The following is a 25,503-nucleotide window of genomic DNA, read 5'->3' as shown; positions in this document are numbered from 1 at the left end:
GCTTAGGTACGCAGATGTCATCAACATTTCAAAAATGTGAACAAACATATTTTTATCCTGAAAAAGAAGTCCTAAAATTAAGATGCTTTTTACAATTCAAAGCTATGTATGTACATAACAAAAAAACTGGAATTGTTGCAATAAAAACTGATCACAAGTAATTCAACTTTGTATTAATCCCCTCCCCCCCCCCCCCCATGATTTTATCTTTTTGTGGTGGGTGGATCTTATAAACAGGCAAATTATATAGTCCAGAAAATATGGTAACTTTTCCAGCAGTCCACCCAGCTCTAGACAGAAGGAGAAACAGAGGCCTGATTCTTTTCACTGACCACAATAAGCACTTTCCCTCACCTTCCAAAATGTACTAGATCAGGATGAATAGCATAATTTGTTGAAACAAAATGGTAAACTTTATTTTTGCCCAAAGTAACATTTGGGCACTAATGTAGTTGTAAAGTGCACCTGCCTTAGCAAAGCAAAATTGTGCTAAGCACTAACCATAGCCTCCATTTGATTCTGCTTCCTACTTAGTGTATCACATAATAATTGCAGTAGAAATGTAGGCCCCAGTCCTGCAGTCACTTACCCAGGGATTGCTCCCTTAATTCTGCGGGTACAGAAGTTTAAACAAATGCATGTGGCCATCCAGGGGGCAATAATTGTATCTGGTATGGTTTTATCTTCTAATTCTTCTTTGAAGTTTTAAATAAAATGTGATTTTTCTCCTTTTGGGTTTATTGAGGAGATTCATTTGGAGGAATGTTTTTGAGCATACCTTACTTCTGGCTCCCAGCCAGCCCTAAAAGCAGTTGTGGTTCTTTCACAGAAAAGCAGATCTTCCCAAAAAAATAAAACTTTTCAGTTGTAATTCCCAAGTGGCAGCCTCTCTAGCCAAATCACCCTTGGAAACATATTTTAAATTATTTGAGCAGAGAAAAATATTTGGATCTTTGCCTGTTTTGCTAAGGCTCAGCATCAAATTACACACACAGAGCTTCTGTTTTTTTTTTAAATATTTTATGTCTATACTATTTTAAAGTAGATGGAAAGTGGTATTTTTTTAAAAATAAAATAAAGCTTGCTGGCGCCAGTATTACATCAGTGACTAACTATTGTATATGCCATATACCTGTAATGGATTTCTCAGTCTTCGTGCAACCGACTCAAGGGTGAACTAGGTGCACTAGAAGATGGGAATGCAATTGAGTCCTTCACTGAGTTTGTCAGGAAAACAACAACGCTATAACTACTTGATCTATGATTTTCACTTGATGTATGCCACAACCTTCTTTTTTTTAATGGAGGCTATGCCTGAAAGCTGGGATCTGTGCCCAGTTTTGTGTTCAAATCATTTTTTCATTAGCAAATAATAGCCAGTAACCTGCACTACTTCCCAAGGTGAATAATCATGAGTCTCATTTGGAGCTTTGAGTCCGATGAATATAGAGAGAGACATAGGGCTAGATCCTTAGCTGGTGTAAAATGGCCCAGCCCTACTGATGTTAGTAGACTTCAGTTGTGCTGAACCTATTTATATAAGCTAAGGATCAGGCCTGAGTGTGTGAATGGACCAGATAGGTAGATGCGATATCCACATGAGAGTGCCTTGTTGGGCATGTGACAGATAAATACCTAAGCAATTTATGATTATGTTGCCCTCCTATTAATCCATCTTCAGGGACTTCTAATATTCCAACTCCCTAAGCAACTTCATGCAGCACAATTTATTTTTTAAATCAACCTGCCAGGAAAATATTTTCTCCTTCCCCCTCAAAAAGTAGAATTTCCCCACAAATGTTATCTGCCAGGAGCCCATGACAGGCAAGTTTCAGTCTTATACCAGTGATAGTTTTTCTATACATAACAATGCCACAGTTTTAAAGCTCAATATCTGATGATCTACAGGCCTATAAAGGCAAGTATTATTGTATTGGGAATGGGAGATTCTTAGCAGCTTCCCAACAGTCCCTAGTACTTGCTTTTAGGGCTCGAGATTTTGAGGGCCTGAGATGTCAAACTTGAAAGCTGTGACATATTTATGTATGGAAAAGCTATTCTAAGGTTATTTTTAGGAGTGTTTTACGTTTATTGGTTTTAATTTTTCTCCCCCCCTAGTAATTAAGGCACCTGGCTTTATAGGCCAAGGGATACAAGACATAATCCCTACAAAATATTTTTAAAAGTTCTAAATCATTCTTTCAGGAGTTTTTAATGAAACATATGTGGCACATGCATGTTTTGGTATAAATGGCTTAACAAGACTTGTTTGGGACAACCCATGTAAGCACACAGCTGGCATAATAAAACCAGCCTAAATTCATTCTGATAAAACCATTATGGCACTCTTGTGAATGTGCCATTAGTAGAGAGATCACATCCAAGCAAACTATATTAAAAGAACGTTACAATTGCAAAATGAAGCACTCAAGTATAGGGGATGTGAGACTTAAGGTGATCTGTAGAACCTGGATTCTTCTTGGGGTTAGATCCCTAAGTGTCCCCTGGGGAGAGGAGGGTTCATGAAGCATCTGGGGATATCCAGCACAAACAGCTGTGCTGGACTGCTGAGATGCTCCAGTTATGTGCTGTGCTGCTCTGCCAATCAGTTCTGTGGGACTGCTAATGAGTTCCAGATGAGGAGAGAATTGGTGCCCTTTGAAGTAAAAGCCACTGCTAACAAGTGAATGACTTGCCCAACCTTCTGTTTGTAACTGACCTCCTGCACCTTGCATTTTATTTTCACTGGATAGCTAGCAGTCAGGAAAGTTCCCGCTCTCTTTGGGAGCAAAGGCCCAGTGCCTCTTTCATTCTGGGCAGCATCCATCCCACTGAGCCACATACCTACTAGCTTGTTCACTTCCTCCTAGTCCCAGACATCTCCATTTCTTGGCTGCCCAGGGGGTCAGCTTCAAGAGGAGGGCTTGAGAGGACTGGATAATGCCTAACCTGTGGTGGGGTAGTTAAAGAACTTGCTGGGAAGCATGAGATGCAGTTTCAGTTTTCCTTTTGGGAGGCAAGAACCTGGATTTCTTGTTCCTTGAACAAGTGCCCTATGCACTGGTCTTTTGGGCAAAAATACAGGGTGTTCCTCCCTCTTCTCCTCTATTTTGTTTCCGACAAGTACACAGTAATTGTATTTCACCGCAGGACAAACTAGAATCCAAAATTGTGCATAAGTGCTAAAAGCTGCAGCTACACAGCTGTGTACCTGCCATTTAAGGCACATAACATGGAATAGGATTTAGCCCTTAGGGTCTGATTTTTCAGACTACTTGGCACTTTACAGCACTTTATATGTTCAAAGCACAGCTTCGGCTGACTCCAGTTTCTGTAGTGAGTACTCACCCCTCCCTACAGTTCTCACTGCAGCTGTCCTGTTGGGCAGGCTAAAAAAATGGAGTGCACAATTGAATTGTTAACGTAGTGGTTTATGTAATCTAATTAGAAGAACAGAGCAACTGTAGGACAGATGCAGGGAAAGAATCTAGTTTTCTGGAGTGCCTTTCATCTGCCTTAAGTGGCACATTGTCCTTCCTCTTGCTTTGGTCCTCTGCCTGATTCACTACACCTCTCCCACTTTTGCTGCCCCCTTTACTACAGGAGCTTGATTCATTCCTTGAGCAGGTCCACCACACTCTTCACATACCTGACTAATATAAATTGTATAAAGACTCCTGGGAGCAAGGCTTGAAGTCAAGATTCCCCTCTCTTCACAGAGTTACATGGTTGTCCCCTTGGGTTGAGGAGAGCTAAACATCCAGATCTCCTGCTTGCTAGGTTAGTGCTCTAACCATTAGACTATTGTGCAAAAGGTGGGTGACACTGCCTCCTCCCCTTCCACCTCCTTCTGCTGTGTTTTCTAATAAACTGAGTGCATACTGTTGGCATCAAATAGTCACTAGGCATGCTCTGTGACTGCCTGAGGCTCTGGGAATTTAGGGGCCTCCATCACTGATCTGCTTTGCAAAAAAACTTCAATGGGAGTGAGGCATCTGGGTAGCTCATCTGGATCACTTCTCTGTGTGTGTGGTGTAGCCCAAGTATTGACACCTATGGATCTTCTCAGGCCAAAATGGAGGTGTTCAAGATGTTTTGTGGCTGCTGGAGAAGGATAAATTGGAACTACTTTCTGTGACATGGGCACCAAAATTCTGCTCGAATCCCATGAGAATATTATGGAGCTGTCTGTATGTGAACTAAGTGGATCAGGCCTTAAGTCTTTCCAGAAAACATGTGAATTGTGATTTTTCAAAGCCTGATAACCTGGCCAAATAGGTGGCTTTTCACAGGAGTAGCAAAAGGTGAGTCTCTGGAGTCAGAGCAAACTTCTCACCAAGGCTAGGGACAGAAATTACACATAAACCAATATAAGTGATTGGAAACAGGTTCAAATCTGTAACACAGCAGGGCTAGGGACAGACATTACACATAAACCAGTTTAAGTGATCAGAAACTGGTTTAAACCTGTAAGAGAAAAGACAGTCAGTGCATGTAAACCAGTTTCAAAATGGCTGAAACCGGTTTGAGATAAACCTGGTTGAATGTAGTATCAGACTTAGCCGATTTGGCTCAAACTGGTTTATGCAATGTCTCTCCCAGACCCCTTGCTGGTTTAAGATAAACCAGAGACCCTCAGCACCCCATCATGCTCTCTGGGCTGGGCAAGGCTCTCTGCTCCAGCCGCAGGACTGGCTCCACCCCTCTGGTCTCTAGCTGGAGCAGGGACTGGCCCTAGCAGAGACACCAGCAGGCATGGCTCCATTAAGACAAAGTGAGCACGGAGCCGGTTAATACTTCCCTCCTTCCCCTCTTCCCCAACTGCAGCTGGGGTCAGCCTGTCTGCCGGGGAGCAGAGGGGAGGGGGCTGCAGTGGTGGCCTCTGGAGCTGGCAGACCCTGGCTGCAAGAAAAGGAGGAGGGAGAAATGAACCTTTCTCCCTGCCCCCTTCACCTTAATGGGGCCATGCTTGGTAGGTTGTCCCACAGGGTTGGGAGGAAGGCTCTGTTCCATGCTGGGGGGGAACTCTTCCCTCTCTCCTCCCAGGGTGGGGAAAGGGTCTCTGTGAGGTGCTGAGCATAGGCAAAGTGTAGGGGGGCCATGGGGGGGTATGTGCCCCCCCCCCTGAAAGGCCGCTGCCACCTTTGGTGCCTGTGGGAGCTTGCCAGCTCTGGCCCCACCACCAATGCCAGTGGCAGTGCCTGTGGGTGCCCCCCCCCAGACTTGGGAGGCACCAGTCACCCACGGCACTGGGGGTGAGGAGTGCAGCCCTGCACAGTCTGCTTGGCCGCTTCTATCCCTGCAGCTCCACACTGAACTTGCAGCTCACTCTCTGATGGAGAAGCCCCATGCTGGACTCTGCAGGGATGCAGGGCGAGGCTTGAGTGGCAGATTTAGAGTTAGTGGGGACCTGTGTGCAACTTAATTTTCAGGGCTCCCTCCCCCCCCAGGACCCAGCCAAGAAAAAGAACGTTCTCTCTTATCTCCCGCCGGTTTTTCATGCATTCTTTTTTTCTTCATCCTCCTCCTATACTATAAGTAAAAGGAAGTAAATGAAAATAAAGTGAGGCACCTTGATTTTTTTTGTAGTCTAACTTTTTTTTCCACAAACCACTTGAAAATTGCTGAGGGTCTTGGCAGACCACTTAATGATCTTTTCAAATGTTGTTTGTACCATTAGCTAACTATTGTAAAGTGCTTTGGATAACAGCGCTTTATAAAAATAACTTAATAACCTTTCCGTGGTCCACCTGAATGGGATTCTCAGACCACAGTTTGAGAACTTCTGGTCTAGATGAAAGCTTGAATTTGTATTACACTAACATGAAAAATGTGTAAAAATAAAAAGTATAGATGATGCATGAATGGAAAAAAAGCTTCCTCTGAAGAAAGTTATTTGATTTGAAAAATATATATACTTATTCACATAGCTTTTTTTCTATACTTTTTTCTTTACGAAATCATCAATTAAGTCATCATAAGTAATATTTTGTAAAGAAGCACTTTCAATTGTTAATGTTGCTGAACACGTCAAACGTTCCTGACTTATTGTATTTCACAAATAATTTTTAACTTGTTTCAATACAGAAAAAGAATATTCGCCAGAAGCATTTGTGACAGGTATTGCTAAAAATATTTTCAGAATGTTTTCTACATTTGGAAAGGTTGCCTGCGAACTGTCATGTACAAGTCTATGCAAATTAACTGGTGATCTTAAAGCACAGACCTCATCATTTTTGATAAAATGAATGAAATTTTTCACTTCATCTTCAAAAAGATTTGTGTCTATGTCCTCTCAGTAGAATTCACTTAATTTCTTACTGTAGTGGCTTTTAGCATTTTTGTCCATATTTCTGTCAAAAAACACACAAAATAAATCAACAGTTTTCTACTCTGCAATTGCACTATTATTGTGTCACAAATAACATGGATAATCTCAACGATGATCTTCTCTTTCCCTTTTAAATTGATTTCATTGTCTCTAGTTTGATTGAAAAACAACTTCCTGCTTTTTTTTTACACTTCTCATCAGATATATCAGAGGAACCTATATTTTCTGTTAATGTTAGTGCCTCTGCTTCCACCAAACTATAGTCATTTCGAACTTCCATGACAAAACTTTTAACTGAGGCTAACAATTGTGCAGCATTCAATAAATGTGTATCATACTTTTGCAGCAATTTGCTGGTGGCATTAATTCTTGGAAGTAAATGGTTCCACAAAAGAGTAAAAACAGCAATATTGTACCTTTTAAACTTTTCTGCTAAGGATTTTACTTCATTTTTATGTATGCGGTTTTTCAGAATTTGATGTGGCTATGTCTAATAAGGTTTTCTTTGTATCATCATAGCTCATTTTGAAAGCCAAAACAGCATCTGCACAAGCAGACCATCTGGTGTCACAAATTCTTTTCACTGTCAAATGTTTTTCATTTGCCTGCTCCAAGTGTGATTGTAGCATACTCCACCAATGCATGGAAACTGCTAAAAAGGCATCCACATTTTGAATTACATAAAAAAATGTGTAGCTCCCTCACAAGATTCAGCTGTAGCATTGCAGATTAAATTTAAGGAATGGCTGGAACATGGTATGAATAAAGCAGAGAGGCTTGCATTGTTCAGTCTTGCCTGTAGACCCAAATATTTTACTGCCATATTTGCAGCGTTATTAAAGTTCTGCCCATGACAATTTTTGATGTCCAAACCTAAATGTGCAATGATTTCCAAAACAGTTGTCTCTAGACATTCAGAAGTGTGGGATTTTAGTGGGAAAAAAACAAAGAAATCACTCTACAATTTCACCATTGCTGGTCACATATCTTAAAATTAATGTTAATTGGTCTACATGACTCACATCTGTTGTTGAATCGACTATTATGGAATAGTACTTGGTATCCTTTACTTCATCAGTGAATTGGTTTCTGAGCCACTCTGTCATTATAGTGATTAATTCATCATAGGTTTGGTGTGTTAAAAAGATGGTCTTCCCTGAGCCACAATACTGATAATTTTTCAAATGTTTTTTGAGAAAATCATCAAATTCACTAAGATATTCAAGGCAGGTTAAAAAATGACCTTTTCGATTTGACAATGACGACTCATCATGTCCTCTTAGATGTAGTCCCAAAAAAGACAGCAGTTTGACCATGGCAACAACACATCTCAGCATGTCCTCCAATAAGAACACTCCTTTCAAACTGAGCCGATAACACAGAATCAATTCTTCCAGATAATTTACACCTTTGAAAGAACTTACACAAAGCATTAATATGAGCTTTGGAAGTTTGATCAGCAATATCTCTTGCAATGTTTCTCCAATTACAGTGTCCATCAACAACTGTTAGTTTTCCTTTCCTATGGTGAGGGAATAATTTGCAAACATAACAGTAGACTGCCTTAGTAGTTTCTGAAAAAATCAACCAAATTCTCATTTCTGTCATCCCATTTGTCTTCATCCTCAGAAAATGGGACTCATGAAGACCTCTAAATTGCTTTTGTTCTCCAACCTCATACTCTTTTCTCAAATTTTCCATATTAAGTTTTTTGATTTGTTTACTAAGAAATATTCTATCATATCCAATTAAACAGATTTTGGCCATAATGCAATGTCTTCAGGGTAGCTTTCCTCACTTACTTCAACAAAATTACCAACATTTTGTAGTTTCATTGTCACTTCGGAGGCCACTTGTTCAACTTTTGCAGTTGTTGTGGTATCCCCACAACTCAGCAAGTGATTAGATAAGTCAGATGTTTCCTTGCCCATACTTTTTGATGAATGTCCACTATTCAATATTTCAAGCTTTTTAAAATAAGATAACGAACTGTCTTTTTTTTTTAGCTTCGTCTTCTTGCCTCACCTTCATTTTTTTTGCATTTTTGACTGCCAGACTCATAGTGTCACTTCATTATTGCTAAAAAACTGACCTTGATTTTAGGCAGATTAAAAATGTCTGAAAGAGCAGGGGAATAGCCACAGGTAGGCCTGGGTGGGCTACAGACCACCCAATTAGGTTTAATTTCGTTAATCCCACATTTTTATCAGGCTCTGTAAAAATGGGATTTTGAACCATTACATACTAGTGACGAATCACAGGCATTGTTGCAAAGTGCAGGGGAGTGTGCTTTTGTTCAATTGGATAATTGGTCAAGCAGACACACTTTGATTGGCAAATGACAATTTCCCTTAGTTGCTCTAATGCTATTGCTGAGACAGCAAAAAAATGGCAAAGCAATTTCTTTGCTAGATTACTTCAAAAAACCACATTTAGAGCACAGTTTGCAGAATACAGAAAGCCTGGACCATTTCACGACTTGCAGCACTTATTAAGTTCAATCATTTGTCAGATTTGTCCTGCATTTTGGGTCCCCCTGTCATTAGGAGCCCCGTGCCACCGCACGGTTTGTTTCATGATAAATCCACTACTGGGGGTTTCCTCCAGGCCTGGCAGAGTGTGAGTGAGGGACTGCGCAGCAGGGAGTGGGGGAAGCACAAGGCTCCAGTGCTGGAGCTGCAAGCTCAGGCTCAGAGCCCTGGTAGGAGATAAGGCAGGCTCCATGCTCTCCCCCAGCACAGAGCTGGCCAGAACTACACCTGGGCCGGGCATGAACACCCTGACCTCTCCGCCTGCTGCTGCTGCCAGGCAGCAGGGGCTGCAGCCATGAAGGAAGTGTGCAGGGGTCCCTACACCCTCCACCCACACATCCCCACCCTGTACAGCTGAGCTCCATGCTCCCACTGCCCCTCTGGGGGGAGGAAGAGGAAGGGGAAGAGTTTCACCCCAGCATGGAATAGAGCCTCCCCCTGCCCTGGGGATGGGGGAGGAGTGGGGGGAAGAGCCCCCCTCTGGGCCTGGGCAGCCTCACAGAGCCCCCCTCCCCACCCCATGGTGCTGGCAGGGGAGGAGGAGGGAGCAGAGCCTCACAGGGCCCTCTTCCTGCCCCAGCAACAGTAGGGGAGAAGGAGGATGGGAAAGAGTTCCTCTCTGGGGCAGGGCAGCCCTGTGTACCTGAATTACTCCTGGCTCTCAGGGAGCTGCTGGGGCCTGGCCATGCCCCCCCTCCTCAGCTGAGCTTGCCTGTGGAAGGGGAGGGAGGGCTGCTCTAGCACCCCCGGGCTTCTGACTTGAGACACTGCAGGCATAGGCCAAACATCTATCCACTTTTAAACCAGTTCACTCTCTGCAGGTTAGACTAACCTGCAAAGACTGAATCAACTTGGGCTTTTTGAATGTCTGTCCCTAGCTCTGAAGTTCAGTGCACATAAACTGCTTTCAAAATGGCTGAAACCAGTTAAAGATGAACCTGGATGGATGTAACTGATTTAGGTTAAATTGGTTTATTGAACTTCTGTCCCATATCCACTCCAGATTCAAGTGAACTCACAGTCCCTCAGCATGCCAGGATGCTTTGTACCTCCCCTGCAAACCCTGCTCCCACCACCCCATCAGTGGGTGGGCTAGCCTTGGCCCAAACTGTCTGCTCCAGATGAGCAGGGAGGCACGCTTTAGGGTCCCCTGGCTTCTGGCAGGCATGTGGCTGCATTTCCAGAATAAAAAGTGGATGTCTATTCACTTGCTTCTTGGTTCAATCTAGACATACAAAAAACTAGAACTCTTGGTTCCAAAATGATACCTTTTATTAGACCAACTAGAAAATGGCAAGAAAATTGTCCTTTTCTGCAAGCTTTCAGGAGCAAAGTCCCTTCATCAGGCTCTGGGAAAAGTGTAAATGGTACAAAATGGTAAAAAGTCCCCATAGATAGGAAATAAACTTCATTTTTGCACAGACAGAGCTGAAGATGGTAGTCTGTCCCTCTGGGTCCATGAATATCTTTGTGAGCTGTGTTGAGTAGCTCTTTGATGTGTTGATCAGGTAGAATTCCTTCCCTGGAGGTGTCAGATGGCTGTCAGGGAGGCAAAAAAACTTCCTTGATGTTCTGCATTGAAGTTTAAAATCCAAAATCGGCTAAAATTCGGCATCTTCCGTGTTTCAGGGGTGTTCTTGGTAGTCGTGTTGGTCTGAGACAAAGAGACATATTGATTCAATCTATGTGCTTTAAACTAACCTGTGAAGACTGAACTGATGCAGCCTCGGGTTTTTTGACTGTCTGTACTTAGCCCAAATGTCAAATCCCAAATTAGGAGGTTGCTAGAGTGTCCACAAAAATGGCTGAAAGATTGATTTTAAAGCAAAAAACCCCCATATTTTCCCTTAATCTTTCCTCAAAATAACTGAAATTATAAATGTTTTAGATTAAACTCAAAAATATAATCGCAGGCAGAAACTGAGTATGGAAAATTTCAGTTGGCATAGGAAAATTGGCAACATTATAAGCAACTGAAAAAGCGCCTTCAAATGGGAGGACTCAGGCAACCTGAATTTTAGGTATAGATACCATGTCTGCATGTAGTTCATATTCTATAGAACATGAAATAAGGGATGGGTCTTAAATAGAATACCAGACTTAAAATTTGGCCAAAAATATCCTGATCTTTAAACAGAATTATTTCTCTTTTTCCTCCTTCTCTTCTTCTTCTTATATCTTTATACAGCACCCAAAACTGAACTAGTCACTTGAGCAGAAAACATGCCAAATAACAGGTACCTGCCTTGAACAGTTTACAAGCCAAGTTGACAGGATGTGAGAAGATGAAAAGACTTAGGGGAGGGTGTAAGAGGCAAGGGTTACAAATATAAGATCATGAGCTGACTTTGGCCTGAGGGGTTTGTTTTGTTTGTTAATGTGTTCACTGTATTAATTAAAGAATGTATTTGGTGACAGGGGAGGAGGTTGTTTGAGTTGGAAATGGAACAGAAGGGATTGATGAGACTTGTGATTGCAGGAGAGGGGAAAGGAAGCAGAGAGAAAAAAACAAAAGCATTGGGCAGGGAAAGTGCATATTGGCAAGTGCCAAACTAGAACACTGGAGCTAAAAATTCTTGTTTTCATCTCTCCGTGAGAAAATATGAAATGTTATTGCCTTCATTAATTTGTTTTCAAGAGTCACAGATTATAAAGTGATTTTGTCTGCCAAATCTGAATGTGGATTTGGAATGTTACAGCCAAGCCCTAATTTATAGGAGTTAAAGTCGGTAACGCCCAAGTATTTTCAGCTATTTTAATATGGGTACTCATTGGTACTCATATTACCAACTGATATTACATCTTCACTAAATGAGGGAAGGTCTACATTTCTTTACCTTTCCTTGCTGTCATCCTGAAGGGTAGACCCAGTAATTCTATAATCTAGCCCATAGAAATTAGAGATGGAAATACTAGATCATATCTTATATAGTATGATCATAGTAGGTCCTATCATAATAGTAGAGCATATCTCCTTCAAAATGCAGAATTCTTCTTTACGCTATATCCTCTATAATTCTGTCCAGTCTAGTGTTAACATTTACAAATGTTAGGGCTTCCATCACTTTGTTAAAGGCAAGGAGGCAGGTAGAGAGGAAGGTGGAAAGATCTTATCCTAGATATGAACGGGGGTTGGGAAGCTTGGGAAGCATACTTGGGATTGGATGGAGGGTTTGTTCTTATGGGCAAAGAGGTGGGAGTTAGAGGGGAATGCAAATTTGGGGTTTTTGTTGAGGAGTCTGCTGTTGTTTCTTATCTGTGTGTTGTTTGTAATGTATTGTAAGCCACTCTGACCCTTTCTGGATAGGGCAGGATCTAAACAACAACAGCAACAACAATAATAATAACGATGGTGACAATGATGATAATAATAATAGCAGTAGTAGTAGTAAAGATAATAATTCCAAAGTGTAGAAATTTTGCATTTTTCCATTTCAGCCCAGTGCTCCCAATTCTTCTCTGTATACAAGTCTCCTTTCTTGGTATTTATACCTTTTGGGCCAGATCAGGACAAAGGTGAGTAATCCATAATGGCAAATTATACCATAGATGAATTAATCAGAATTAGCCAGTTTATTGTATGGATAATATATTGTATTTGTGTCCACAGGGGCATTTGGCTTTTATTAGAGTGTGAATCTCTGGGCATGTCTAATTGTGCTACTAAAGCACAGTAAGGAATCTACACATGCCCCTGCTTTGGAGAAAATTTGCTCCCAACAGAAGCAGTTGAGACTAGAGATGCTCCTGCCCCCCTACCTTGCTCTGCCCCACTGCAGCAGCCAGGGGGAATTCCAGGATGCTCTGGGTGCCAGTCCAGGCCTGGCAGTCCACATGGGGCTGGCCCTGATCCCCATGTGGTGGGAAGAGCTGTCCCATGGGACCAGGTAGGGTCCCCACTGCATGGGGATATCTCTCCTGGCTACAGTTCTCCCATCCACATGGGGATAATGATGGTCCCAATCTCCATGTGGTGGGGAGACAGCTGCCCTGCAGCCAGCACAGCTCCCCTCACCCCCATCAGGTGTCAGCCAGGCAGCAGCCGGCCTCCTGGTGCCAGGATGACCAGAAGCAAATTGCTCCCAGTCAGCATCTACTCCTTCACTCTTGCACAGTAGCTAACACACAGTTAATCTACTACTTGCATTTACAGGTAATAAAAACCTGAGCATTAGCCTAATTAACTGCACAATAGCTGTTGCGCACAGTTACATGGTGATGCCTTTACTACTACTGCGCAGTAAATCATCTCATGTAGATGCACCCACTGGGAACTTTCTCTGTATTAAGTATTCTGAACTGGGGATGGATACCCCATGCTCCTTGTCTTAGTGCTGGGTCTGACGCATCATGGAATTTTTTCCCACAGTTCACTGTGGAATATAGCAAAAGAAAGCCAGAGACATCTGTAATCCTGGTGCTTGGATCAAGCTCACAAATTCCCTTAATATCTTTCCTGCCCAAGGGCAAGTTAATACCATTTTCAGCCTATGAGTGAAGCAGTACTTGCACCATGATGGTGGTCACTTGAGAATATCAGGAGCTTGTGGAGGAATATCTGACACCTGGTTGCTTGCTGGACAACTTTAAGCTTTCAAGACAGTCATCACACTGCCCAGCAGTTTGGGCAGGCATTCTGGCAGCAGCAGCAGCAACAGCTAGCTGGCCTGCAGCTGCATGTTAAGAATGAGGAGGAAGTCGATGACATAGACCAGCTGCTTCTGAAGGAAGTTTTCTTGGATCAGCTTCACTTGTTACAGCACCATTTCTGGGCTAAAACAAATGGCAGCGGGTGGGAGGGGACTTTGCTCCAGATGTGTCTGCAGAATTTCATAATGACAGAGGACACTTTTTTGGAGATCTAAATAGACCCTACTTCAGAACTGCATCAGCAGCCTATAAACACAAGTTAGCTGAACCGTTCAGAAGTGTATGGCCATCACCCTCTCAAAATTCATCACCTTCTCAAAGCTCACCACCCCACCAGTGGCTGTTGGTCAGTAGATAATCAATTTGGTGTAGGCAGAGTACCTGTTGGGGCTGTTGCAATGAAGGTATGCACTTGTATTAATCAAGTACAGTGTAATATAAGTCTTGTTGGGCCTCTGGAAGTTGTTGGTGGGACTCAATCATTGGACTTTCTGATCGAATATACATATTCATATTTTTTGCCCTGCCCCCTACATCTAGGCTCTGAGTTTGTAAACAAAGAGTCTAGTGGGGTGGTCTGGCCAGGTGAGTGAAGTTAAGGTCCAGAGAAATTAATTCCTCTTTTCCTTCAGCAAAACAGCTAGATTTTTTCTCCTCCTCATTTGTTATTCTTCACCACCCCACACTATTATTTGGGGAGACCCATCTTATCAGGCTAGTAAAACCTTTCCCTGAGCAACTGCATCATGGAAAAGAATTTTGCATAAGCAGCTGCAAGTTGACCATGGAGCGTGCACTTGGGAAACTAAAGGAGGGATTGAGATGATCTAGTCTCATGACTAGACTAGAAGCTGCTGAGCAATGTCTGCCTTGAATTATAATTGCATGCTATGTTTTCCACAACATCTGTGGAACTCAAACAAGAGAACTTCCCAACAAATTGAAGGTGCAGGCTCAGAATAGTAGGAGCTGCCAATGAAACATCTTCTCAAAAGGGATAGTCGTCAGTGGCATGCGATCAGGGATCACCTGTGTTCCTACTCTGGGGATATGGGCTGATCATTTTTTAGATTTTAAACTTAAATATCAATGGATATGTGGTTTTCTCTATGGCTCACATAACTTTTCAGGCTTCTCATTTACCAAATATTTAATCCTTCTTCTTTTCTTCTTCTCCCTCAGATTTGCCTGATGCTATGCAGTTGATAAGAACTGTATCTTTGAGGGTCTGGTCTGCTCATGAACAGACCCTGTGTAAGATGAGGCAAGTAACAAACCATTAGTGTTCCCTGTTCAGTTTCATTGTTTCAGAGATAATGTTTGTCCCTTAGTTGAGATGCCATCCTTGTAGCTTCTTCTAAGTTGTTTTCTACCAACTTCCCATGTACCTTATACTGATTCAATAAGCCTTTTATGTACTCCTAAAATATTTTAGTAACCAGTGGCTGGTGAGGGTGGTTTGTTAGTTTAGAGATAAAGCAGCGTGCAGTTTGTTTGCATGTCAGAGAGGTAGGCAAAACCTTGAGGAACATGGTGGGGTAGGGAGTAAAAGCAGTCCCTAAATCAGTGGTTCTCAAACCTTTTTTTTTGCAGACCACTTGAAAATTGCTGAGGATCTCAATGGACCATTTAATAAACTTTTTTTTTTGTTCTACAAATCAAAGCACACAACTCATATTTTAATATAAGTAGTCTTACCTTACAAGTACAGATATTCTCAATTGTTCTGCAACCTTTCTACAGACCACCTGAATGGAGCTCGCGGACCAGTGGTGGTCTGTGGACCACAGTTTCAGAACCTCTGCTGTAGAGTGTAGGTTAGCAATTGTATTTGCTTCCTTGAAGGCAATTCTTCTATGTGAGGTATGTCACAGACCAGCTGGGCACTGTGAGTGTATCAATTTTATCACAGGCCAACTGGGCTGTTTGATTCAGTTTCGGATCGAGGAGGCAAAGTTGGGAGTGAAGTAAAGGCAAATTTATTATAGCTTACACACACACAACAATTAACAGAAAGATAAATGCGATAAGCAGATAATGCAGTATTAAAGAGCTAATAGTAAATAACAGATAATAACAACAGATAGATAGATCAATTCTGTTGCAGGCCAACTGGGCACTGTGAGGGTATTAGACACTGGGCTGTTCAAAACAACAGATAGACAGACATGGGTTGGCAACTTATCGAAAGTCCCTCAATGCCAGGTATGCGCCAAGTGATTCCAGTGAAGTCAGGTGTCCCCAATTAACACTATCGGAGGGATTACCAGGGAAGCTCGCTTGATCAGGATCCGATCCTCACTCACACCGGAAGTCCGGGGTCCAGGCATGGAACAGAAATGACCATTCTGTTCCCTCCTTCTTGCTGGTTACCTAATGCACATGCTTTTTATATCTAGTCTTATGCTAGTCTGTTGGCTTTAGAGCCACTCACAATGTTGCCCTATAGCTGTTACCCTATGGGATTGAAAGGTGTTAAAAATTATCATAAAAGGTTACTACCCAAACTCGGGTTTATCCAATAAGCAAATTATAATGCAGCATCTTTAGGTTTGAAATTGACATTGCTCCGCCTAAGCCCCAACCCCTTCTAGGTTTCATTTGAATATGCTTTCTTGGGATGTGCTTTCCTGGAATATGTTGGGTGTGCCAGGCAGTTGGATCCAGTTTTTTATCGTTAAAGCTGAACCCTGAGCAGAAACCGTTAGGTCAGCTAATCTTGCATCTACAGCTTTGCCTATGGGGCCCAGTCAGTTTCACGAACAGTTAATTTTATCATTTTGGTTAAACTTATGACAGACAAGTTACATTTGTGGTTTACAAACTTACAAGCTTTATTTTAGCTAATATTACCTGTTCATGTAAAATACCAAATGCCTCTAAGAAGCATATATTTATTGCTTATTAATCCCTCTGGTTCTGGCCTTGCAGAGGTACAGTTGCTCACTTATGGGGGGCAGGAAGTAGAAAAAGGTCCATTTATTAAGGCTAAATTCTGAGCTTGCAGATGGGGGTGTTGGTTATAGCTTATAGTCTAATAAAAGATAGCACACTTATCCAAAGAGCCTTGCCTGCCTCCGAGCTTGAAGGTGTGCAGTGATGTTCTTCACTAGAATAGTTCCACTGTGTGTTCTGGATGCCCTTATGAGTATAGCTACCTAATTTTGAATAAAGAACAAGGTAGCTCTGTCCCATAAGGTTAAAGCCATAACAGAGTATTCTCTTTACCTTAAATTCTATGTTATATCCCCTGAAGACATTAGGTAATTTCATAGTGAAATAATGTATTTTTTCAATGATTGCTCAGACATTTAGGGGTTAATGTCCTGTGCCTCTTGCTTTTATTTGTGCCTCATTTTTTCTACACTATACATTCCTTAAACAGAGTATTTTTACTGCTGCAATTCTAAATTTTGTACTGAAAAAATATTGTGAAAATTACTTTTCATCACAGGAATGCAATACCTGGTATTTGAAAAAAGGGCTACTGAATAACTCTCAAATGGTGCTGAGATAATAACACATTTCTTGGTGTGCAATGCATGCAGTAAACACATGTATATGAAAAAGTTTTCCCTCTCTTGAATCATCCATGGTGCAGTCATCCTTGTCAGTATATGGTATAGAGGTAGACACTTGGCAAGGCTGCCAGCTTACACCTGCCCCAGTATAACAGCATCCAGGGTCAGCTCAGGAAAAAGAAAATAACAAGGGTAGAACAAAGTATAGGTTATTATTAATAATAACAAAAGTAAATCTAATGAGTCAAAAGAAAGAATTTAGTTGGCTGAGGTCTCCTCCACAGAGCTGATAGGTGGGGAAGGGGTTGAACAGGGTTAGATGTCCAATTAGAATTATATTGATAAGTACCATTCAGGGTTTTCTTGGTCCTCCAGCATGTGGCCAAGCTTTTGTGTAGTGATGAGATTCTGGCTTTCTGTCAATTCTGAAAATCCATGTCAGTGCCAGATTCCCCATCTTTGAGATCCTCAGATGTCTTGGTGGTGTATGCTACAAACCACTGCTCAGTGCTTATGGCCCACTACAAAATCATGGGCAGCTCCCAAGGACAGGTGACATGAGAATTGCTGAAGGTCCAGGTCTTATCTTTTACTTTCTTGTAAGAAGATTTCTGATTGTTGTTTTTTATTTGCCATAAAATATTTGTTATATTTGTTTATTTGTTGTATTTTATTTCACATTGCCTCCTGATAGTGACCTTGTTCAGCCATCCCCTTACCATTGACTTAAGAAAATATCCTTGCTGAGATATTGTATATCATCTGGCAGGTTTCCTGAATCTTTACCTTTCCCCAGATGGCAAGGAGATTCAGTGCCTCTGCACTGTGCCTCTGCAGGTTTCACACTGGTATACAAGACACTGAACCAGGAAGAGTGCAGTAATACTAGCTGTAGTTCATGGATGCTGAATCCAGAAAAATGCAACTGGAGAAAATGTATTGATCTTGACTATGCACCAGCATTAAAAAGGGTGGTGGCATCCAGTCACCATGGCCCAAAACAGAAAAGAGGTGAGTCCTGGCAGAATGACTGATGGAGGACTTCTACAATAGCAGGCAGTACAGGTTTCCTTTGCTTTATGCTGTACATGCATTCCTGGAAAACGGCGCATAACTTGAATTTGCATAAAGGGAACCCACTTTATAATGTAACAAATAGGGATACGTTCTAAGACCTCGACTGTACTCACCTCCATACCCATTTCTACCACTTTTACAAGACAATCTTGGTACTCACCAACACAAGCACAGGGCACTATCATAATGGGGATGGCAACTACAGAAACACGTCACAGACAATGACCGAGGAGCACAGATCCACAAGGAGACTATATTTTGGTGCGTGTCAGTCCCACAATGCACCACACCAAGCAGCTGACTGTGGCCTTCCACCACACCAATCACATGAGAGTGAATTTACCTTGCATATAATGAATTTTTGGTATAAAAAGGGTCATCGAATTCGCACATACAGAACCCGCATAAAATGAGGGAAACCTGTACAGATGTATCCACACAAACATTAGTGCCTATTAACTTCATATGCAGTGAAGTCACTCCAGTTTCAAAAAGATTTGTAGAATATACATTACCCGACCTGTTAAAATGTACTCAGAATTGCATCATGTGAACACCACTCATTCCAAATCATGGAAGCTGAGCTCAGTGCAAATAAATAGTCCCCCTCACCAACCTTGTAGACAAGCCTTTACTGTACCTGAGTGTCTGAAACCAGCTCATGGCAGTTCCGCTCCTGAATCCTAGCACTTTTACAAAGAACTGCAAATGCAAAAGACAGAAAGTCCTTCTGGAAAAGTACCAAGCATGAACTGTTAGGATTCCAACAAAGGAGTGCAACTCCGGCAATCAAACCTTCTTTTCTTTTAATCAGAAATGAGAAATGAAATTCAATTTTGGAAAATTGTTTTTTCATTAAAAACTATAGCTGTCTGTGTTCTGAAAAACCCTGGAGGTCTAAAGATGATATCAGTATATAAATATTCAGTGCTTCCTGCATTTTTTTCCAGAACAGGCTTTTTCTCCCTGTTTCAATCTCTTTGACCTTTAGAAAACAGTCATTATTTGTAGCTTGATTTTTTCAAGATGTTCTCCAGTACATATAGATGGCAGCGAATTCAATTTAAAAGTCAACTCATGAAATGCAATATAATAGTCAGAAGATAGCATTGCTTTAGGCGTCATTTTTATTAAGTGAACAGCCATTCAAAGTATTTTACCTTAGAGCATATTATATTCTATTCAAAGGAGTTTGTTTCCTTCAACTCAGCAACCAAAGCATTTTGCAAGAGATATGATATTTGTACTATCCACAGGCATATGGCTAAAATGTACAGTTCACAGCTGTATTTGAGATGAGTCTTCTTCCTTGCTCTTACAAAGCATGGTATAAAGGACTGATATAGTCAAAGCTCTTATTTTTTTCTTAAAGGGAGCAACACTTCAATAATTTTCCACAGAACAGCTGCAAAAATACCTACAATCTAGCATCTGGAATTCTTAAAAGTGACTTGTGGATTTGTGGCTAATGAAACATTGCTAAATAACACTCACCATGTTGTAAAATAATACCCTTAACGGTTTATTAGCTTCTTGGAGGACAAAGCTGAAAGGTGCCCCAAGCATGTTATTCTGCTGTAATTATAAAAAACATAAAGTTAGAAAGAAACAGTATGAGCCCTTGAATGTTTTCCAGTAGAACTTGATGTGGAGACACCCCTGTGTAACCTCAAAAGAGGATTAAAGATTTTGTGGTATTAAAAAACATATTATAATAACTGGAGGCTGCAGGCCTGCTTATGAACCCCTCACTGGTGAATATCAATGAAGTTCCCCTTGATTTACACGAAAACGCCAAAATCTACCCCTAATGTTTTGCCTAATTCCAAATTTTCAAGACAAAAATTTGCTACTAAAAAAGTTGGTCATTTCACTGAGGGGAGTAGTAATTGGTTACTAGCTGGGAGTAGTATGCCTGAAGGGAGAAGGGTGGGGAAAGAACAAGTAGTGTAGGAACACAGCAAGGCACCGGAGTACAGGGGCAGGAGCTGCTTTTCTTTGCCCCCCGCTAAGTCAGCACCGGGAGTGGTTGCCCCATCCGCCCCACCCTAGTTATGTCACTGGGAAGAACTAGTCCATCCAAGGGCTCAGGGCCATACACACACATAAATATATGTATAAGTTCTAGGTAGTGTTGGAATGATGTTGTAGCCATGATGATCCAGGAAATATGCAAGTGGCATATTTTTTTTGCATGATATCTTTTACTGGACCAACTGCATGCTTGAAACAGACTGACGAGTTTTGAAATGCAGTGCCATTCTTCTTCCATCACTGTTACAAGACAGGACATGGCAAAATAGTATCTCTGATCCAATTTTCAAATAAATAATTATCTCATGACAAAAACATTGTGGAAGAAAGTATTTTTTTCTTTATAAACAATAAAATACTCTGATAAGCTTGCTTCCCTAAAATAAGGTCTTAGGATTTGCATTTTATTACCAAATAAGGACCAGCTGTCCTAGTCAATATTTGTTTCTGTGCGTTTCAGCCTGGGAGTTCGAGGGCAAAAATGTAGGATCTGAAGATGACCTGGGATAACAGCATATTAGCACTTAGCGGTACCAGGTAGAGCAGCTCAAGGAAGCTGCAGATGCAATGTCTGAACATCTATTAGAGAATTAGTGCAGCAGATTCTGATGCCACTACAATGGACTGTTGTAACAATTGCAGAACAGCTGTCCTAATACTCTTACCTGCTGCCAGTATGAGAAGAGCCACAACTACATGTTCTTTTTCTCCCCCAAAATCATGTACATGCTATGGCTTGGTCTGTAGCTTTGGCTAGGTCCTTAATATTACACATCTCTTCCAGGAGTGCATAGGCTAATACAGGGGTGGGCAAAAGACGGCCTGTGGGCCAGATGTGGCCTGCCAGGCCATTCAATCCGGCCTGCAGGGCCCCTAAAAAATTTAGAAAATTAATATTTATCTGCCCCTGGCTGCCTGTCTTGTGGCCCTCGATGGCTTGCCAAAACTCAGTAAGCGGCCTTCCGTCCGCAATAATTGCCTGCCCCTGGGCTAATAGATTCTCCATGGTCTGTGTTTCCCCATGTTCACATGTATCTATGTCATTACAGTACCTCTCTTTCCATATGTTTCTTTTGCCCTGCCAACTCTTGTTTAGAGGCAATTCAAAATTCTCCACATTGGCCAACCTGTTCACACACCTGCAAATAGGTATTCAGCAACATCAATGTTTATTTGCAAACTGTCATTGATGCAGTTGCACTGATTGCATCACTATTTCCATTCATGCAGCTGTTTCTTAAGTTTCTTAAGTGGTGAAAAAGGTTTTTTTGTGACTTAAGTCAGTGAGTAGCCATAAGCTGTTTATGTATTAGGCGCCTTGTATCTTTAACCTGTTGTGTGCATTCTTTCTTGTTTGCAACTGCTCTCATAATATCTGTATAGCAAGTATGTACAGACTGTTCACATTAGTTTGTCTCAAGCATTTCATAATGTATCAGCAACTCATATTCAGTGCAGGGGGAAGTCATTCTGCTTAGTCCCTTTGAACATTGTGGATTCAAAGTACCAGCTGTCTTTAATGTAGTTACATTAACATTTCACTTAGGAGAGGCTAGTACTTCTCAGACTCAGACTTACAGAAAGCTGTTTATTTGACAATGTAAGCCCATTTCTGTTCTTCATTTATCTGCAAGCAAATTTTGGATTTTGACATATTTGTTCATAATTCAGTGAACAGCTTATACAAATACATTTCAATCAATGGGTGCTCATAACGCTACATGGTGATTTCACCTTATAATGTCCACTGTTTGTGGTTCGCAGTTTACATGGTGATTGTTTCCATGGTGCTGTTTCAGCTGTCTGGATGGTCCCTATGCTCCAGAGTTTTCAGAATGGCCACCTAAAATTTACTGGTACAAATACTCAGGCATATATACCAGCATGGGTATTTCCCATACCTTTCCTCCTTGCAAACATCTTTGTGAACAACATTTCTATTGTGACCCTTTTGGGAAAGTAAACAAAAGGAGCCACGAGAAAATCAGAACTAATGTCTTGTTTTTACGCAAGTATTTTTGTTTGCATTGTTTCCCAAGTTTTGGATAGTGTTGCCAAAAAATGAGAGCAAGTAGCTGGCAGAGAGAAAGAGAAAAATAGAGGTAGTAATAGTGTAGGGACGAGACAGGGAATTAAATATAGAAAGAATACAATAAATGGGAGGAGGTGAAATAAAGAAAAATATGGAAGAAAAATTAATATGGCATGTATACGCCACTCACTTGGGTTACTTGAGCTTTAGCTAAATATGTTCTTAAAAATGGAAACATTCTTATGAGCATTCTGCAAATGGAGTAAATAAGTAAAGGGAATGCAATTGTTGCAATATGTATATATTGAATTTTAATAGAGCACTTTTATATTCATTCCTGTCCTCCAAATTAATTTGTATTGTCTTGGGCATGGACACTGTCATATGGCATAAAAACTGACTAGAGGACAGTAAACCTGGGACAATATAACCTGCAATGTGTAGAATTGCAGAGGGGATGTGCATGCATCTAATAAGCTACTACAGGAACTGGTGTTGATAAGTTATGATTTACAATGCGACAGTATGGTATATCAGGAGATAGAGGGGTGAAATTCTATCAGGAAAAATTTGGGATGAATATAGAAAATGTTTCCAAACAGGATGATCCAATAAAAACTGTAGAATGAGTTTTCAAGGGAAGGTCCCAGAACTTATTACTAAAGACTTTTACAAATAGGCAGAACAAACCACTAGGAAACTTACTGAAAGAAATAGTCTTGTATTAGAAAGGAGCACAATACCAAATAAATCCTTTCCTTTAATTTCTATGGATGTCATTGTGTTATTAGTTGCAACTCCAGTCTGGTATACTGAAAGGCAGGGTGACTTTAATAAGTACTTTGGGAGTTCTGTAAAATTCAGGTCACCATGTTATCACCCTGTTACAGACTGTGCCCTAGCACAGGTGTTGTCCCTCGATATCAGGCTAGCTTATCTTTCCATTTCCTGACATTTTGCATTTCCTGACATTCTCTTCTGACCCCACCCAGACCCTACAGAGAAGCTGGAGAGGAGCAGTTGCCTCCAGAGGGTACACAGACTACAACTGAATTCAGTTGCCGGGAAGGGCTGCGGATGACAAATACATATTATTTATAATGGCAATAAATAGAACAGGTTCATTTGTGTCCTATCTGATTATGGCCAGTATTTATGACGATTATGATGTGTATTCCAAGTTCTGAATACAATACTTGCACTGAAAAGATGACCTCAGCCACAGTATTTTCTTGTGGTGCTGCTGGGATGCCCAAGCTCAATCTTTTCACATCGGGGGGACAGATTGATGGCAGCAGTGTTTTTGCCTTATTCTTGAATCTCTGAAATTTAAATTCCTTTAGTGCAGAAAGAGTCTATATTTGCAAAACTTAATTGGTGACTTGGATGACTCATAGTTTGGATGTTCAACTAGAGAAATGTATAAGAAATGGATTTTCAAAGGCTGGATGCTCAGGACTTTCTGAAAATCAGGTCCTTTTGAGATCCATCAGGTTGGATATCCAAAGAAGGAAGGTACCCCAAATTATTTATTTATTTTACTTAAAAACAAAGATCTGGTTCTTCTGTTTTAACACATAGACACTATAGTAATGAGTACAGTAAAGGAACCTACATAAGACATTCAATTTATTTAGTGTATATGGTTTTGGCATATTGTTTCAGTCATCTTAAGGCGATGTCATCACCAGTATAAAGAGCTTGACGGCCACCAAGTACTAGGTAGTATAGTAAATGGACACAAGTCAACCATGTGGGACATAGTTTGAACTTGTCCACCAGGGCATTTGTTGTCATTGTGAAGGCCTCATTGGTATGCGTTTTAGGTGCAATGACTCTGTCCAGTTCAAAAATGGTTAAGAAGTGTCCAATAAAGGCATGGCCAGATAAATCCTTGTTGACTGACTGTAGGGTCAGAGATGATGTAGTAACTGATTGAAAGAATCACATAAAAAAGGATCACATAAACTGATTCGTCATTCTTAAATTCTAGCCCTTTGTTTTAGGCAGAATAGAAACAAAGAGAAAGGTGTATTTAGGTGGAATTTAGATGTAATACTAGCTACAAGTGCTCTCAGCTATCTTAATTCAATTTCAGGTGGACAATAAAACCTCACTTGATTCATTTCTTTTCCTCCCTATACCAGGAGAATTACCAAACTAAATCTAAAGGAAGTTGTCTTTTTTTTAGATTGTGAGACATTGCTGAACCCACAAAAGTTTGCAATAATTTAATTAAAACTAGTTTTTAAATACATTTAATTAAAACAGTACAAATCCTGATGCAAACACACATAACTTGATTTATATGTTAGTATTAATTTATTTTAATTTGATAATCTAGTCCTTCAAGAATTTCTAAAATACTTGAACCATGCTTAGTGTACTATTTAGTCTATTCACTTTTTGTTTGCATTCAGTTTAGTACAATATGGGCACATCTACATGTTGTCGTACAGCGATAGATGATTACTGTGCCATGTGTGTGGCTCATGGTTAGATTTTGCTGCTACTGGTCATAGCTGCACACTACACGAGGGGAGTGTGACACCACAGTGACATAGCTGGAGATCACGTATAGACTCTGGTGATTGCTACGTCGCTGTAGTGTGCTGTATGGTGATGTGTAGACAGACATGTCCTAAAAGAATGAAACTCTTTAAGAAGGCGTGATAAACAAGTATGACACTGTTCTATAGCAGGTCAAATCAATAAAGGCTTCACACTTTTTTGATGACTTGAATCCAGCTGTGCTGAAAGAGACACTCAGAAGCCTATCCAAAGTTTCTTTCCTAACTCAAATTTAAGTTGAATTGATTTTACACTAGTTTAAAGAAACTGATTTAAAAGCCAAATTAAACCTATGCAACATCTGTATGTAAAAAAAAAAAAAAGCTTTGGACAAATATTGTTAAGATTTCAACATGGAAACAGGTGCCTTAAATTTCTAATATAATAGTTGATTTCCAGGAAAGAGAGCAATAAGAGACCAGATTAGTTAAAAGCCTTACAGACTACGTACTTTAGCTATGCATCTGTTAAAGCAGTTGTTGTGGTTGCCTTAGTGATAGTTGAAACCAAGAGTAAACTGCTACTCTGTTTTTGTCCCAGAGACTGTGTTGTATAGAAAAGAATTCTGCTTTATCCGCAAAGCTATTCCTGTTTCCAAGTATTCATCAGGTTGAGAAACTCCAAGACTTGCCTGTTTCTTTTAGACTATATTACATCAGTCTTAAAGAGGCACATACAGAAAATGAAACAAATTCTAGTAAACGTTTTAGGGAATTTGCTGTTGTAAATGTTTGAAAAATCTGCAAATCAGAATAG

General features: G+C 40.8%; 1 long non-coding RNA gene across 1 annotated transcript; it reads left to right on the top strand.

Moving 5' to 3' along the window:
- The first annotated feature begins 5,990 nt into the window (after positions 1–5,990).
- Positions 5,991–25,161, top strand: LOC109280835 (uncharacterized). Its single transcript, XR_002087286.2, has 4 exons — positions 5,991–6,120; positions 11,051–11,099; positions 12,301–12,378; positions 14,695–25,161. It is a non-coding gene; the product is annotated as an uncharacterized LOC109280835 (long non-coding RNA).
- The last annotated feature ends 342 nt before the right edge of the window (positions 25,162–25,503 follow it).

This window comes from Alligator mississippiensis, chromosome 3 (genome assembly GCF_030867095.1).
Source record: "Alligator mississippiensis isolate rAllMis1 chromosome 3, rAllMis1, whole genome shotgun sequence".
Taxonomy (NCBI): Eukaryota; Metazoa; Chordata; order Crocodylia; family Alligatoridae; genus Alligator; species Alligator mississippiensis.
This window is presented reverse-complemented; position numbering and strand designations above follow the sequence as displayed.